Genomic DNA, 14,900 nt, shown 5'->3' on the forward strand with positions numbered 1-14,900 from the left:
GGGTCTAGTTATGTGGTAAATGGCAAGCGATTTACTGGGGCAGCGGTGGTGATTAAGGATAAAGGGATACACAAATTTAAACTCAGCTCCAACTTATCTGCTCAGGCAGCGGAACTAGTGGCTCTCATTGAGGCTCTCCGCTTGGGAGCCGGGAAAACCCTTAACTTGTATACCGACAGTCGGTATGCCTACATGGTAGTGCATGCACATGGGACCCTGTGGAGAGAAAGAGGATTCATTACGGCCTCAGGCCAAAAGACTGCACATGGGAGCCTCATTAAAATGTTGCTCGAGGCCCTAATGCTCCCTCTCCGGGTTGCCGTGATACATGTGCGTGCCCATGGGAAAGCCCCAGAGGCCGAACAGCGAAGGTATAATCAGCTGGCTGATCAGGCTGCGAAGGAGGCCGCCCGAGATGGGGCCCTATGGCTTCTCATGGTTCAGGACACTGAGGCTAAAGCCCCTCCTCCCCAATACACGGCCGAGGAGATAGGTCAAGCCCAGGCTGCGGGAGGCCGGCAGGTTTCCTCTGGATGGTGGAGACTGCCTGGGGGAGAGGTTTTTGTACCCAGGCCAGTACTCCAGGAAATCTTCCGGCTCTTGCATAGAGAGGGACATTTGGGGTCTGGGGCAATGGTTGATTTGGCCTCCAGATCCCTTAAGGGGCTGGGTATGCACATGGAGGCCCAGAGAATTGTTAATAACTGTGCCGTCTGTCAACAAACTAACCAGAAGGGATGTGGCCCTCCTGCCCCGATGGGAGGCCGACCATGGGCTATGTTCCCTTTTCAAAGGTGGCAAGTTGACTTCGCTGAGGTGCCCCCTTGCAGGGGCTATAAATACCTGCTTGTATTTGTTGATCAACTTACCGGGTGGGTGGAATGTTACCCCACCCGGCATTGTCAGGCCTGGGCTGTCACTAAGGCCCTGGTACAAGAAATACTTCCTCGTTTCCATCTCCCCGAAGTAATTGAGTCTGATAGGGGAAGCCACTTTGTTTCACAAGTGGTCCAGCAGGTATCCCAGGCTCTCGGCATACAGTGGAAACTACATACACCCTGGAGGCCGCAGAGCTCGGGTCAAGTGGAAAGGATGAATAGAATTCTCAAAGATACTCTTACTAAAATATGCACAGAATCTAACTTAAAGTGGCTCGATGCTTTGCCACTCGCCCTCACCCGCATTCGGAGGGCCCCGCGAAAGGGTCTTAAACTTTCACCCTTTGAGCTGGTCTTTGGGTTTCCTCCCCGAGTACTCATCCCAGGGTTCCGGGAGGACGTAACCTGGGAAGTGGGAAATGACTTACTATGGAAACAGGTTTCCGGGTTGCAATCTGTTTTGTTACAGCTGCATCGATACGCGGCGCCTTTCCAGGCCCTTCCCTTGGACCAGACCGTGCATCCATTCCGGATCGGTGACCAGGTCCTTATCAAAAGTGGAAGCGTGACCCTCTCACGCCGAGGTGGGACGGTCCACACACTGTTTCGCTCATCAGCCAAGCCGCGGTTAAAGTCCTCGGGAGCGACAAATGGACACACCACACACGGGTTAAGCGGTTCCTGAACCTGAACCTGGAAGCCGACTCAACAGAAGAGGACATCAGCCCTCTGTCCGCCCCGGCTCCGGAGGCCCGGGGTGGCACGGGCGAAGACACCGTCTGGGAATATCAAGGACTAGACGGACTAAAAGGATTGTTTAAGAGAAAACGATGATGCATTTACTATTAATACTATTGTTTGTATATTCGCACTGTTATTCTGATTGGGAGAATAGGTTTGTGCAACTAGGGGAGACAATAGCTAATTCCTTTAATCTTAGCAGCTGCTGGGTTTGTGGGGGTCCAGGGGATTGGAATGAGTGGCCTTGGGTAGCCCAGCCGGTACAAGCTAAATGGTGGATCAGTAACTTGAGTATAGTCCATGATGGAACGGGACATTGGACTGAGGATAGCAGTCCTTGGCGCCTCTATTCTTCTGGAATAGGGATCCTCTGTCTCAATCGGACTCGACAAGAGGGAGTGTCTGTGGGTGAAAGTCAATGTGACTGGACCCTATCTCTAGGGTTTGACTGCCACGATCACCCTAGTTGCCATACGTATGACTGTTCTAAATATCAAGGGCGATGGAACGACACCCACGTACAACTCACTAATCATAGCTGGGTACAATGTTCCTACCAACAGCATACTGGCGAGGGTTGTAAGGCCGTAGGACTAGATGGGTTCTTTGATGCCCTCTTTATAAGTTGCCAGCGCGACAACACCATCAGTAAGGACCATGTGGTACGCTGGTACCAGTGGGCATGGCAACACTCTAATGGAACTCGGGTAACCCATTTCAACCATTTCTGGTCTACAACCAATAGCCCTAAATTCGGTTGTAATTGTGGTTGGAGGGAAGGGGCTGGGGCGTGGAAATGTGAATATTGCAATCCCGAAGGTACGTCCATCGTACTAGGGGGTCCCCTAGAGATGGGTAACTCTTTATACTATGAAGAGCCGGGCCCCGAGGACTACCCCGAGACTTGGGAGGGCCCCTTTGCAAAGGGAAATTGGGCCCTAAAAGGCCATTACTGGATATGTGGGCAATACGCTTATCGAAGATTGCCCCCAAATTGGTCAGGAATATGTTACGTCGGCTACATTAGGCCCTTGTTCTTCCTGCTACCCCAGGTACAGGGAGGCAAATTGGGAGTCAAGGTGTACGATGATCTGATTAGGGAGAGGCGGTCTGTGGATTCCTCATTGACCGTTGGAAGCTCCCAAACGTGGGGAGCTCAGGAATGGCCCCCTGAGAGAATTATAAAACATTATGGGCCAGCTACATGGAATCCAAATGAATGGATCGCAGGGGCAAGAGAGCCCATTTACAACTTAAATCGGATAATCAGGCTGCAAGCTATCTTGGAAATAATAACTAATCAGACGGCTGAGGCTCTTGATCTCTTAGCCGATCAGTCCACTCAGATGAGAAATGTGATCTATCAGCATCATCTAGCTCTTGATTATTTGTTGGCAGAGGAAGGAGGAATCTGTGCAAAGTTAAACGAGTCTAACTGCTGCTTACAAATAGATGACAATGGAAAAGCAGTAAAACAAATAACAAAGGAATTGAGGAAGTTAGCCCACGTCCCGGTCCAAACCTGGGGTGGTTGGAATACGGATTGGTTTACGTCCTGGTTGCCGCAACTAGGATGGCTGCGAGAAGGTTTTCTTCTCTTTGTACTCTTTATTACAACCCTATTGACCCTAGCTTGCTTCGCTCCCTGTGTAGTCACCTTGGTTCGACGAATGGTGAATCGAATGATACATCAACGGATGATGGCTATGTATCAGCCAGTAAAAGCTGAAGACTGGGGGCCGTAAGGCTCTCAAATTGCTTTTTAGGGGGGAATTGTTAGACAAAAGGGCCAGATATATGCTTAAGCCAAATAAGGCCAGATATATGCTTAAGCTAAATATATGCTCAGGCATTTGTCATCTTCCCCTCCTGTTTTTCCAGTTGCTACCCCCGTCCAAAGTTTCATGGACACAAGATATATATATAATGTATACCAAAAATGGGAATGAGTTAAACAAATGTTCCACGACCATGGAAAAGGAATATGAGGAGGGGGTAAGGGGGAACAGATGCTTCCTAATTATTACCAGGCACAAATGTAAAGAATGCATAGGTTAGCAGAATTTGACATGCGAATCGAAGGTATAAAAGGACCTGTCTCGGACCTGTATAGTGTGCTCCTTTCTCAGGCGCGAGCCGAGAAGGACACCCGCTCAGCTGACCGAATAAAGAATCTGGTAACCGTCCCCCTGTCTCTCCGTGCCTCCTTGGGGTAATTGGGAACGCTCCAGGGGGAATGAGCCTATTTGGCTAACACCCTTTGCCCACAGGGAACCTTCACCCCACTCCCAGCCAGGTTATTGTCCATGGGATCACTGTAGGGGGGCTGGGTCCCGCTGGGTCTTTTCTCTCTCTGTGACAGGCCAGGGTGCAATAACTGGGGCATCTGAGCACCCAGGACCTTCTGTGGGGCTGTCATTCCCCTTCCCCTTCTGTGGTCTCGGCTGTCATTGACTCCAGCCTTTTTTCTACCCATCGTCAGCACCATCCCAAGCCAGCTGCACTCGCCTCAAAAAGACAGTGTCCCCTGGTGGGTGTAAATCACTGACCTCTCTCCTCTCTGAGCACTGACTGCCCCTCTGTTTCCTGGCCTCTCAGTCTGTGCAGATGGGACCTTTCCCTCCAGTGCTGGAGGATTCGCCCTTCTCATCTACCCTTGTCCCAGGCAGCACAGCGGGTGGGAATCTTACATGTACTGAGGTGACTTAGGAGCAGAACCCCCACAACCTTCCATGCAATTGGCACTTGCCCCTCACTGAGCAGGATTGAAATTCCTGCAGGGAGACTGCTGGGCCACATCCCCTCTGGGTATGAGCAAAGCAGCAGGGTGAAAAAGAAACCTGGAGATGCTGGGGATTGAACCCAAAACCTCATACATGCAAAGCATGTGCTCTACCAGTGAGCTACATCCCCAGATAGTCTTTTCTTGCTATGAGTTACACCAGGGGTAGGCAACCTATGGCACGTGTGCCAAAGGTGACCCATGAGCTGATTTTCAGTGGCACTCACACTGCCCAGGTCCTGGCCACCAGTCTTGGGGGCTCTGTATTTTAATTTAATTTTTAATGAAGCTTCTTAAACATTTTAAAAAACCTTATTTACTTTACATACAACAATAGTTGGTTATATATTATAGACTTATAGAAAGAGACCTTCTAAAAACATTAAAATGTATCACTGGCATGCGGAACCTTGAATTAGAGTGAATAAATGAAGACTCGGCACAGCACTTCTGAAAGGTTGCTGACCCCTGGGTTACACTCAGAGCCCTCTTGTTTCCAGAGCACCCAGTGGCCTAAGAGCAGCCTGGGGGACACATTCCCTGCTCTGAGGGCCAAACCTGCTGTCCTGGAGATTGCTGGTTCTTAGGGTCACTTTGCAGCAGGGCCAGATTTGATGTGTGGGGCAGAGAGAGTGGGTGCCCTGGACTCAGGGTGCAGAGATATAATCAGGTCTCTCCCCAGCATTGGGTGGGGGGCGCTGCCACCCCCTGCTGGAAGGTAATGGGAGGGGAGGGGCGCTGTGAGTCGCTCAACACCTGACCCTGGTGGCAGCAGTGCTGTGGGAGCTCCAGGTGTTTCTAGGATCTGCTTTTTACACCTGCCTGTAAAGTCCAGCTTTCCCCAGCACATTCACTGCAGTGCAATTGGGTCACTGTTTCCATGGCTGAGCAGCAAATAATTTCTCCCAGTTTCCCTTCTATTGGCAGCAGCATTAGCCTGTGTCAGTGATTAATGAGGTGGATCTAGTTATAGATTGTTATTCATTCCCCACCTTGACTATTCATACAGTCCCTTTCCCATGCAGATTCCCAGCACCTCGGTGATCCTGGTAGCAGGAGTTGGGTCCTGAGATTTTCAGGGTTCTTTCCCCCTCCACCTGGAGTGAACTCAGCTTTTCCCCCATCCCAGACTATCCATGAAATAACAACAGGGGCATAAAGAAAGAGGGGAGGGAACATCTCACGGCCAGGGCTGAATGTGCCCAGGGCCCCCTGCTTGTCCATTGTTTCCATGGAATTTGGCCTCCTGCTTTGCACAAGGGACAGAGAAAGATCTTGCTGTTCCTGTGTCTGTGCAAGGAAAATTGTGCTTCTGTATGAAAGAGAGGCGGGAAATGGCCCCATGATGGGACAATAGCCTCAGGATTAAGACCTAAGGACTCAGGCTGAGAACTGATAGAACTCCACTCATCTGGGATTTAACAAATTGTCTTTCATGGAGCAGGGCCAGTTCCAGTAGTTTTGGCACCCCAAGCGGAAAAAAAAAATTTAAAAGCTGCAATCAATGGCAGCTCTACCGCTGCCACTTTTGGTGGCAATTCCTTCCCTCTGAGAGGGACTGAGAGGGCCGAATTGCCGCTGAAGCCTCCCCTTTCCATTGACCAGCCCAGGGACCTGCTTGCTGCGCTGGTGCCTGGAGCCAGCCCTGCCATGGAGACACTGGGAAGATGGGGGGAATCAGGAAAATACAATGGATTCGTTTACATTGCAAGTGAAGAATAATTGAAGCTTTTCTGGTTTAAAGCCATTTTTCCCTGGCTGGGAATTGAACCCAGGCCTTGGCAGTGAGAGTGCCAAATCCTAACCACTAGACCACCAGGGAGGTGATGATGGTGTTGTTCTTCTCACTTATGGTACACTTTCTTAGGCTACTTTCTAGCCACTTTCTGAAACTGTTCCACTGTCCCCTCCCTGAGGGGCTAAGAGCAGAGAACCCCTGTGCTCAGGGTCACAACCTCAGCCCAACCCAAGTCACTGAAACAAACTCAAATGATGCTTCCTCCAGCAGGATCACAGAGACACACAAAAAAACCACATGAGGAACAATCCTCCTCTGCCTTCATTTACCCCATCGCAACCCTCTCAGCAGCCCGCTCTTGTGGGAAGGACACTGAGCTGATAGGAGCCCTGACATAGAGACCAAGGGAGGGGTGTTGCTCCCCCTGGGTGTGAGCTGATCACATTCTGACTCTGTGTAACAGGGCTCTGAGCTTTGCCATCTTGTGAGTTCTGAGCACTGAGCCCCCCGGACACTTCTGCTGGGAGCATGGGGATTGCACAACAGCTGCAAGCCCTTTTCCTGTCTCCTTGTCCTCCTCGGCTTCCCCAGACCTTCCCCACAAATGGTTCTATCAGGCGCTGGAGGGATCTAAGGACCTGCAGGTTTCCCTCACCCACCTCTTAAGGCAAACAGTGATTCCCTTCTCTGACACTCCTGGGCCTGGGCTTCTTTTGAGTTTTTCCCCAGGGGACCTGATTCCCTGTGAAAATGTGTGTGTGGGGAACTCAGACTCAGACTCTCCCCCACTAGATGAATCCAACAGCACCTCCCACTGGTGGGAGAATCCTAAATTCCACCCTCCCACCCTGGTTACTCTGACCAGCTGATGGCGACAGCATGCTACATCAACCCCAGCTCTCTGGGCTAGAAAGCAGCATCTAACCAGCCTTGTGACAGCTCCGGTTTGCTCGCTGGAGACATAACGGAGCAGGAAAGAAGGCAAATGTCAGACAGGGAACCTCAGCTCACAAATAAACACCCTCAGGCTCCTTCTACACTGCGACTGGGCAGATGACTGACTTTAAATCTAGCTAGCTCAGTTGGTAGAGCATGATGGTCTTTCAGGGTGTGAAAAACCCCAAAATCAGTATAATTAAGCTGACCTAAGCTGTGGTTAGATAGTGCTAAATGAAAGGAAAGATTGTTCTGCCAATGCAGCTATTACAGGGATGGAAAACCACTCTAATCACTGTAGCAGCTGTCTACTCCACAGTGCTAGAGCAGTGTCACAGCAGAATTTTAAGTGTAACCAGCCTCACAGTGAGACCAAATCCAGCTCTGCGGACACTCAGGCACTAGTAACATACTAATGCCTCCATAGTTGGCAGGATTAAAACTTGCATGGGGAGACCCCAATGGATTTTTAGTCTATCACCTTAGCCACTCAGCCACAAGTACTTAATGTACAGTTACTTCACTACACCATGATTCTGTTCTCACAGAATTGTCACTTCAAATTGCTCAGACCAGCTCCCCCAGCACACTCCTGGCTGTGCATTAGTGTAAGTGTGTCCATGGCTGAACAGCAAGAGTTCCTGCCCATTTCCCTTCCAGCTGGAGCAGGATGAGAGTGTGTTTGTGGTTAATGACATTGCTATAGGTTGTTGTCCATTCCCCACACTGACAATTCAGACAGTCCCTTTCCTATTCGAATCTCCACCATATTATTCCAACAGCCGGGGTCAGGATTTCTCTGGGCACTGAAATGTTTCAGGAGGTTGGTGCATGAACTCAGCCTTGCATTCCATCCCTGATATTTCATGGACTAACAGCAGCAGCATAAAGAAAGAGCTGAGCCAATATCTCACTGTTAGAGGTGAAGGTGGCCACGTCCCCTCTGTCTGACCATCGCCATTGCAGGAGAGAAGGTTTCAATGGAATCGAATGCCCTGGCTCAGACCAGAGACACAGGGAGGTTTTGCTGTTCATGGATCTGTGCAAAGGAAATTGTGTCTCTGTGTGAAATTGAGGAGGGAAATGAAACGTCCATATGGTGGCCCAATGCCCTAACAAATGTGGGTGAAGGAGTCGGGCTGGAAAATGATTTTACAGGAGTTCGTATCAATTTATTGCCCTGATTAAAATCTATGGCTAAAAGGAAGCCACTGTTGTTAGTACTTGAACCTGTGTAGGGACACCCCAGTGGGTATCAAGTCCATTCCCTTAACCAGGGATAGTCGATTATTTTATCAAGATCTAAATTTCTTGGTCAAGATATAGTCAATGTCTAGACTCCAGAAAAAATAATACACTGATGATAATAAGAAGAATTTAGAAATAATCTGCAGTCACTATGGGCATAACTATGCTGATTGTCTCGTGTTTCACTCTTTATATCTGGCACCACTGCCTTTCCCTTTAGTCTTGTAGTTTACCAAGGGTAAAACTAACCATCTCTTCAGATACAAGGGAGTGTTTGTGTTCATTCCTGTTAGCTACACGGGGGTTTGATGTAGCTGCTTTCAATCCTCCGGCTTTGCCCTGATAAGTAACATTTCAGGGTGTCACTGATCTGAAGGAGTGAGATCATTTTTTGGCAGATTACGCCTCCTCTTAAAGGTGTTTGTCTGGCTGGCAGCCCTGGTTCCCAGGACTCTCCTCAGGGAAGAAAGTTTCTGTGCAAAATACTAAAACTTTTAACAGAGAGGAGGGAAAGGCGATGGCCACATGATGGGGCCAGTATGTACGACAATATGGTTCTTTTATGTGGGATGACTCTGAACATTGACTGATCTCCACTCCCTTGTGTTTGAAGAGATGTTTAGTTGTGCACTTAGGAACCTATAAGGCTGAAGCAATTTTATGGATGGTGACACTACGATTGAAGGGTTATTTAATGTTGTAGAAATTGTTAAAAACACTGAGCTTAAACTGGAACTGCCTGTTAGTAAAGGCTGGTTTCCCCATATCAGTTCCATAAGCTCTGCTAGAAACACCCTGGGTTCTCTCCTGCCTCGGTGGGAACTGGAGGGAATCATCCCCTGCTGCCCTTGGCTCCAGGCTGGTTTTTCTGGGGAGGGGACGTGGAATTGGTTTGTTTGCTGTTGAGAAGGGAGCCGGGCCAATTCTCAGGGAACGAGAACTCCCAGCATCTTCCCAGCCAGCCCAGGCTGCTGCCCTGTCCCAGCCTCTGTTCCCCTGGGGGCCCTGCGTGTCTGAGGCTTGGTCTTCACTACGCGTTTAAACCGGTTTTAGGAGCATAAAACCGATTTAACGCTGCACCCATCCACACCAAGAGGCCCTTTATATCGATATAAAGGGCTCTTTAAACCGGTTTCTGTACTCCTCCCTAACGAGAGGAGTAGCGCTAGTATCGGAATTGCCATATCGGATTAGGGTTAGTGTGGTCGCAAATCAACGGTATTGGCCTCCGGGCGGTATCCCACAGTGCACCACTGACCGCTCTGGACAGCAATCTGAACTCGGATGCAGTGGTCAGGTAGACAGGAAAAGCCCGCGAACTTTTGAATATTTCCTGTTTGCCCAGCGTGGAGCTCCGATCAGCACGGGTGGCGATGCAGTCCGAAATCAAAATAAAAAAAGAGCTCCAGCATGGACCATGCGGATGTGATCGCAGTAAGGGCAGGCAAATCCGTTCTATCAGTGCTCCGTTATAGAAGACGAAATTCAGAATCATTTTTAAAAATTCTCCAGACAGATGCCATAGCAGGGACTCAGCGCACTGCAGCATGACAAGCGTAACGGAAAGCCAAAGAATCAAATGGATGCTCATGGACTGGAGGACTCAAGCTATCCCACAGTTCCTGCAGTCTCCGAAAAGCATTTGCATTCTTGGCTGAGCTCCAAGTGCCTCTAGGGCAGGGGCGGCTCTAGACACCAGCGCGCCAAGCAGGCGCTTGGGGCGGCCGTTTCGGGGCGGCATTTGGCTCGGTTGAGCTCCGCCGGCATGCCTGCGGCAGGTCCACCGGAGCCCGGGACAGCGGACCTGCCGCGGGCATGACTGCGGTGGGTCCCGTCTTCCAGCGGCTCGGTTGAGCTCCGCAGGCATGACTGCGGCAGGTCCGCTCGTCCGGGCTCCGGTGGACCTGCCGCGGGCATGCGGCAGGAGCTCAACGAGCCGCGAGAGACCCGCCGCGGGACGAGGAAGGGCGGCGCAGCGCTCCGCGCTGCTTGGGGCAGCCCGATTTCTAGAGCTGCCCCTGCTCTAGGGTCAAACAAACAGTGTCCATGGTGGTTCAGGGCATAGCTCGGCAATGTACACCCCCTCACCCACCCCAGAAGTAAAAGGGAAAAAATCCTCTCGTGACTATTTAACATGTCACCCTATCTTTACTGAATGCTGCAGATAGACACAATGCTGCAGCAGTCAACACCAACATCCTTGCTCCCATCTCCCCCGCTATGGGTGGCTGATGGTGCAATATGACTGGTATCCGTTCTCATCATCATGAGCTTTTTAGCATGTGGTGCAGTGCAAAAGAACTGGTAACCATGCCGACTAGCATCTGTCAGGTCCCCCAATGTCATATGCACCTAATTTTTCATGGTAGATGGTGCAGTATGGTTGATAACCGTCTTCATCATAGCAACAGGGGGCTGAGCTTCATCAGCCCCCACCCTTCATGTGTAAAGAAAAGATTCAATTGCCCCTGGACTAGCAGCAGGATGCTGGGCTCCTCTTCTCCACACTCCTTAATGTCCTGTCTGGACTATCATAGCAGCTGGAGGCTGCCTTCCACTCATTTATCACTAACAAGTCACTGTGTCTTATTCCTGCATTCTTTATTACTTCATCACACAAGTGGGGGGACACTGCTATGGTAGCCCAGGAAGGCTGTGGGAAGAACGGAATCAACAGGTGGGGTTGTTGCAGGAGCACCCCCTGTGAATAGCATACAGCTCATCATTCCTGCAGGCTCTGACACAGAGCAGCTATGCTCTCTGGTTCTATGATACAGTGGTTCTCTAGTACACTTGCCCATATTCTAGGCAGGACTGATTCTGTTTTTTGATAGGAAGAATTGTTTTTTGAAAGGAGGAATTGACTCAGGAGTCATTCCCAATTTAGCTTTGCGCCCCTGGCTAAGAGCAGCCAGGGGCACTTATAACAGCAACAGATGGCGCAGTGCAAAGGACTGGTAACCATGATCATCTTTTTACCAATTTATGGATTGGTAGATGGTACAGTATGGTTGGTAACCATCTCTACTGTCATGCAAAAGCAAAAGCATGCAGCTGTGTAGCGCTGCTGAATCGCCTCTGTCAGCGGCATCTAGCACACATACGGTGACAGTCACAAAAGGCGAAACAGGCTCCATGATTGCCATGCTATGGCATCTGCCAGGGCAATCCAGGGAAAAAAGCCGCGAAATGCTTGTCTGCCGTTGCTTTCCCGGAGGACGGAGTGACTGGCGACATTTACCCAGAACCACCGCAACAATGATTTTTGCCCCATCAGGCACTGGGATCTCAACCCGGAAATAAGGCTGCGGGAACTGTGGGATAGCTAGGAATAGCTACCCACAGTGCAACGCTCAGAAATCGACGCTAGCCTCGGACGCGGCGCACACCACCGAATTAATGTGCTTAGTGTGGCCGCGCGCACTCGATTTTATAAAATCTGTTTTACAAAATCGGTTTATGCAAATTCGGAATAGTCCCGTGGTGTAGACGTACCCTGACTCTAGAGCAGGCCGGGAGCAGCAGTTGAGGCAGAGGACAGCCTGGGCCAGGCAGATAAGAAGGAGTTTAGCAAGCAAAAAAGGTAAAATGGCAGTGGAGTGTCACCTTGGACTTGACGGCATTTCTCCATTGGTCTGTCTGCTTGGGGGCAGGGACAATAACCCGTCCTGCTGCTTTCGTTATTTCAAAGGGCAGTTTAGGATTTTCATTCTCACACACGGTGCACAAAGCAGGACTCAACCTTTGCTGTAAACTAAACAAGCTGCTCACAGATTCTGGCAGCCACAATGAGCAGTTGGGTGAGAGCTCAGAACTGCCCCTACCCCATAGGGAGGGTGTCATCTGTGTGGAGACTGGACCACTGACCTACCCGCTCCTAACTCCCAAACATTCAGTAACTCTGTTATCAGTGCCTGTGAGTGTTATTTAAACCATAAGAAAAACCACACTGGGCCAGACCAAAGGCCCATCTAGCTCTGAATCTTGTCTTCTGACAGTAGCAAATAACAGGTGCCCCAGCAACCAGGCACTACTGGGAGTTGAACCTAAGATCTCCTGTTTATGAAACAGAAGCTTTAGTCAGCTAAGCCATGGTGCCTGTAGGTGGCTATAACACACTGTCTGCCCACACCTGACTCCCTGCCATCGCCACCAGGGCCTGACAAGCTTTGCTTGTCTTTGGATTCCGCAAAGCAGAGGAGCAGGTGACATTTTCCTTGCAAGCTGTGTGTGAGTGAATCTTTGGCCAGGTCTGCACTACAAAGTTGTTTCAGCAGAATTATATTGCTCAGGTGTGTGAAAAACACACAACACTCTCTCGGTCGGTAGCTTGTGGCTGGTGTACACACTGCAATGCCATGTCTGGTGACAAAACTGCCCTGTTTTGCTGACAAAATAAAACGACTTCGATGAGAGGTCTAGAGCTTTTTGCAGCAAACTTAAAGTAACAGAGTAAATGCTGCTGTTCATTATATCACCATAACTGGCCTTCCCAGTATCCCACAATGCCCGCCGTGAACTCACCTGCCCTGCACTCCTGCTACAGAGCGATGGGCCCCTCCCCTTTCATCGCTCTGGGAAGTTCTGACAGCTGAGCCTGCTGCTCTGCTCCGGCAGCCAGGAGCAAATCACTGCCGTGGATGCTGCTCTCTCCTGCCCTGCGAACACAGAGCAGGGTGGTGGGAACTTCCTGACAGTGTAGGGGGGCCACTGGCATCCGAACTGTGACACACCCATGACACCCCTTCCCTTGAGGAAGCTCTTACCTTCTAAACAGGGACTTCTGTTTTCTAGTAAAATCACTAAAAGGGAAGGAGAAAACTCGAAAGAGGTTCCTCCTGGCGCTCATGTGCCTGAACCCAAATACTCTCTTAGTCCTCAAATAGAGACCTGGAGAAGGAGACTTGCTGAAGCAAAGCCACAGGGGTCTCTGAGGTTTCCCTGGCCCCTCGCCCCTCTCCTGCCTGGCTGATGTCAGCATCTCTCTGTGAGGTCACCACCTCCCCACCACCTTTGACCAATAGTCTGAGCCCCTGCAAAAGGCCTTTGTGATGTCACTGCCACACCCCTCCCTTGCTGGGCTAATGTCCTGCCCCTGGCCAGGCACTTTGGAGGTTTGAGCTACTCCCTGTGGATCACCCCACTCAAGGAGCGTTTGTTCTAGGCAGCAAGCCGGCTAGACAGGAAAACATCAGACGCTGCTCCCAATGCTACACTCAGTTTTTCAGAAATTAGTCGACTTTATGGCCAGAAGAGACAACTAGAGCATCTAATCTGACCTCCTGCATATCACAGGCCTCCTGTATGACACAATAGCTACTTTTGGGCAAACACATTCCAGAAAGGCATCTAGTCTCCATTAGATGACATCAAGAGATTGTGAATCCACCACTTTCCTTGGTAGCTTGTTCCTGTGGTGAATCATCCTCGCTGTTGAATATTTGTGTCTTATTTGTAATATGAATTTGTCTCTTTTCACCTTCCAGCCACTGGGTCTTGTTATTCCTTTCTCTGCTAGATTAAAGAGCCCTTTAATACACAACCTTTTCTCTCCATTAAGGCCCTTCAACACTTCAATGAAGTCACCTTTCAATCTTCTTTTGATAAGCTAAACAGGTTGAGCTTGTTCAATAGCTCACTAGAAGGCATTTTTTCCAGCCCTCAGAACATTTGTCATCAGACTCCTGAACTACAGCTGTATGTGGTTCTTGTTCTTCTGCACAACATAGCTCCTGGAGAAGAGGGATCTGCAAATGTACATTCATATGATACCTTTGTTTAATTGATGAAAAAATAAACTAGACACTTAGAGGATTGGAACTGATTTCAGCGGATGGACAGCTTCGCTAGGTTTTTATGCATTTGGACAGCGAAATCTTGAGTGTTTACATTCATATCAAGCACTCCCGTATAGAGGAGCCCCTGAACAGAATGGAGAATGGAAATGAAAATGTTTTCCTTTTTTTTAAAAAAAGGAAAGAAGGTTATAAGAGAACACTGGGGTTTAAACTGAGGATCACTGGAGCTGCAATCAACCACTCTACCACTGAGCTATACCAGCACAATGAGCTGAATAGAGAATTGTGATTTTCAGGACTTTGAAGGACAGACCCTGATTCATCGAGCTCCTTTGCCATTCCCAGACCACAGGTGGTTTTAAAAATGGGGTTTGATTAAACTTCTTAAATGTGGCAAACACCACAGCTTGCACACCCACTGATATAGCTTCTCCCAGTGACATAGCTGCCACCTCTTGCAAAGTGGATTAACTACACCCCCAGGAAAACTCTCTCCCATCAGCATAGAGCAGTGGTTCTCAAGCTGTGGGTCAGGACCCAAAGTGGGACGTGACCCTGTTTTAATGGGGTTGCCAGGGCTGGCGTTAGACTTGTTGGGGCCTGGGGCTGAAGCCAAATTTCTGAGCCCCACCACCCAGGGCTGAATCCTTCAAGCTCTGGTTTTGCCCTCCCCTAACTGGGGCAGGGCTCAGGCTTTGTCTTCCCTGCCTCTGCCCAGTGTGGAGGGGCTTGGTCCCTCTTTCCAGGGCCATGGAGTAAGGTTTTTTTGGGCAGAACGG

General features: G+C 49.8%; 2 non-coding genes across 2 annotated transcripts; both read right to left on the minus strand.

Annotated features, from left to right (window-relative positions):
• Window positions 1–4,460: 4,460 nt before the first annotated feature.
• Window positions 4,461–4,532, minus strand: TRNAA-UGC. Its single transcript has one exon. It is a non-coding gene; the product is annotated as a tRNA-Ala (tRNA).
• Window positions 4,533–6,151: 1,619 nt separating this feature from the next.
• TRNAE-CUC lies at window positions 6,152–6,223 on the minus strand. Its single transcript has one exon. It is a non-coding gene; the product is annotated as a tRNA-Glu (tRNA).
• Window positions 6,224–14,900: the final 8,677 nt, after the last annotated feature.

Source organism: Mauremys reevesii, unplaced genomic scaffold (genome assembly GCF_016161935.1).
Source record: "Mauremys reevesii isolate NIE-2019 unplaced genomic scaffold, ASM1616193v1 Contig85, whole genome shotgun sequence".
In the NCBI taxonomy this organism is placed as follows: Eukaryota; Metazoa; Chordata; order Testudines; family Geoemydidae; genus Mauremys; species Mauremys reevesii.